The following is a 3,036-nucleotide window of genomic DNA, read 5'->3' as shown; positions in this document are numbered from 1 at the left end:
ACATGAAGACCCTAATCAGCACTTAGAGGTCTTTTATGAAATATGTGGGACAATGAAAATGAATGGTGTTCTTTCTTAAGCAGTGTGGTTATTATTATTTGGGTTTTCTTTGAGAGATAGGGCCAAGCAATGGTTGAATTCTTTGGCTCCTAACAGTATCACCACCTGGGAACAATGTGAGCAACAATTCCTTGATAAGTTCTATCCCCCAAGTAAAACTGCTCATAGGAATTTGATTGCAAGTTTCAAACAAGCTGACTCAGAATCTCTATTTGAAGCTTGGGATAGATACAATAGTGTGCTCAGACAGTGCCCTCACCACAGTTTGGAAAGATGGTTAGTGTTGCACACTTTCTATAATGGTATTAATTATCATACCAAAGTGTCCCTTGATTCAGCTACTGGAGGGGCACTCATGAATAAAAATTTGGATGAAGCTGAGGAAATCATAGAGAGTGTAGCACAAAATCATCATCAATGGGCAAATGAAAGAAGTGGTGGTCATTCTTCAATAAACCCAATAACAAAAGCATCAGGAAAGTTTGATGTTGATGCAGTGACTTTATTGGCTGTAAAACTTGATGCTCTTACAAAGAAATTTGAGAATGTGGGGACTAGTTCAAATATGGTAAATGTCATTGCTGTATCTTGTGAAGTATGTGGGAGTTCAGAACATTCAAATGACTCATGTCCATTGGGAGCTATCACTGCATAAATTAATCAATTGGAGCAATGCGATGCAATCATGGGTTTCAATCAAAGACAGAACAACCCATACTCAAATACTTACAACCCTGGATGGAAAAATCATCCAAATTTCTCTTACAGAAATAATCAAGATCAAGGACTATCTATGGGGGCAAGACCAAATTTTTAATCTGGGCAACAAAATTTCCAGCAACAATCTTTTCAAGGCTTTCCTACATCCAAAATTGAAAAGATGCTTGAAGAAATTATCTCCACTCAAAATGAAATGAAGCAGGATCTATTGAAGCTTACTCAGAGAATGGATAATTCTGAAAAGCATCAAAAGATTCAGGATAGTCAAATTGTCCAGCTAGCTTCCTCATCTTCTAGAGCACCAGGACAACTTCCTCGAAAACCTGATGTAAATCCTATGGAGCATTGCAACATAATTGAGCTTAGGAGCGGACGGACCTTGGGAAATCCCCAAGTGACTACTCAAAAAGGGATACAAAATGAAGAAGAGCTCTCTCCTCCTACACCTAATCAGATTTTTAATAATGAGGAGAATACCATTGAGGTTAAAGAGACTCTCCCACTGAATCATCAGAGTAAAGTTATCCCTTTTCCCCAAAGACTCAATATGTTTAAAAAGGATGAAGAATTTGGAAAATTTTTGGAGAAGGTTAAAGAGATATGCGTTGAAGTTCCTCTTATAGATGCTATTCTTCAAATGCCAAAGTTTGCCAAGTTCCTGAAGGACATCATGTCAAACAAAAGAAAAAGAGGAGATGTAGAGACCATTGCACTTACTGAGGAATGCAGCGCTCTTTTGGTGAAGAACACTTCCCCGAAGTTGAAGGATCCAGGGAGCTTTTATATTCCTTGCAATATAGGAACATAATTCATTGAAAAAGCTTTTTGTGATTTGGGGGCAAGTGTTAGCCTCATTCCCTTTTCAATTTGTAATAAGTTAGGTCTCAAAAACATTAAACTTACTACTATGGCACTACAACTTGCTGATCATTCCTGTAGATACCCTATGGGTATTATTGAAGATGTGCCAGTAGAAATTGGTGTTAGTATTATTCCCACAGATTTTGTTGTGTTGGACATGGAAGAGGACCCCAAAATTCCTATCATATTAGGAAGACCATTCCTTGCTACAGCTGGAGCAATTATTGATGTTAAAAATCATAAGTTGGCATTGGTAATTGGTAAGGAACGGTTGGAGTATGATTTTTCTAATGTCTCTAACCATGTTTCTTCTCTTTTAAATGCTTGTAGCAGGGCAAGCATTTACAAACTTGAGGAATGGAATTTCCATCCTCATGGAAGGTCATCTAATGAAAAGAACAATTTGGTGGAGGATGTTGGGAGGAGAACTCCCAACAAAAATGAAAAATATGTTTGCCCTCCGAGGGCAAGGAAACGAGAAGAATAAGTTGGATTGGTCGCGCTAAAGACCCTAAACAAGCGCATCTTGGGAGGTAACCCAAGGGTTCTTTTTGTTAGTTGTATTTTGTATTTTCATCTTTATTTTGTTTTCACTATGTTTTAGTTTTGTTTCCAGGTTGAAATCTACTTCCATGAGCTAGCCATGACTTCTTCATGGGCATGGAAGTATTAGAGAAGTGGATTAGGAGAGTAAACATAAAATGGAATAAAATAGGGCATGGTCGTGTACTGCACACGGCCAGGCAAAGGATGCAGAGAAGGAAAAGGATCTAGTCGTGTCTACCAGACACGGCCGTGTGAAGTCTGCAGAGAAGGAAGGGAGCATGGCCGTGTACCAGACACGGCCGTGCAAAGAATCCAGAGGAGAGTTCTTTGGCCGTGTCCCAGACACGGTCGTGCGAGGAAAGCCGAGAATAAGGAAGTTGTGGCCGTGTCTCAGACACGGTCGTGTAAAAAATTCTAGAAAAGAAGATGGGCATGGCCGTGTCCCAGACACGGCCGTGTGATGGGGCGTGAATGAGGCTGTGTAATGAAACACGACCCAGCCTATACCCTCTAAAAGGGTTAGGGCGAAGGGTGTGGGTGGTACACGGCCGTGTACCGCCGCATATCCTCTTCTTTATCCTCCTTTCTCATTTTGCTATTTCTAGGATTTCAAACTACTTCTTCTAACTTTTCTTTCTCATTCTTTTTGAAAGGATTGAATCGTTTCTTCATGGCAAATGTGATTAAGGAGACTTCATCCATGGGAAAAGGAAAAGAGAAGATGGTTGCAATAAAAGGGAGGAATTCTTGTTTTAAAGGTATCTCTAATAACTTTGATATCATTTTCTCTAGTGAAGAGCAACAACTTAGATATACTTCTTTATGTAAACGTCCTCTTGTGAGCACTAA

General features: G+C 39.6%; 1 non-coding gene across 1 annotated transcript; it reads right to left on the bottom strand.

The window, feature by feature from the left end:
- Window positions 1-220: 220 nt before the first annotated feature.
- Window positions 221-327, bottom strand: LOC121998951. Its single transcript, XR_006116732.1, has one exon. It is a non-coding gene; the product is annotated as a small nucleolar RNA R71 (small nucleolar RNA).
- Between the last annotated feature and the right edge of the window lie 2,709 nt (window positions 328-3,036).

Source organism: Zingiber officinale, chromosome 6A (assembly GCF_018446385.1).
Source record: "Zingiber officinale cultivar Zhangliang chromosome 6A, Zo_v1.1, whole genome shotgun sequence".
In the NCBI taxonomy this organism is placed as follows: domain Eukaryota; kingdom Viridiplantae; phylum Streptophyta; class Magnoliopsida; order Zingiberales; family Zingiberaceae; genus Zingiber; species Zingiber officinale.
Note: the sequence above shows the minus strand (reverse complement) of the source record. Positions and strands in the feature narration are given on the sequence as shown.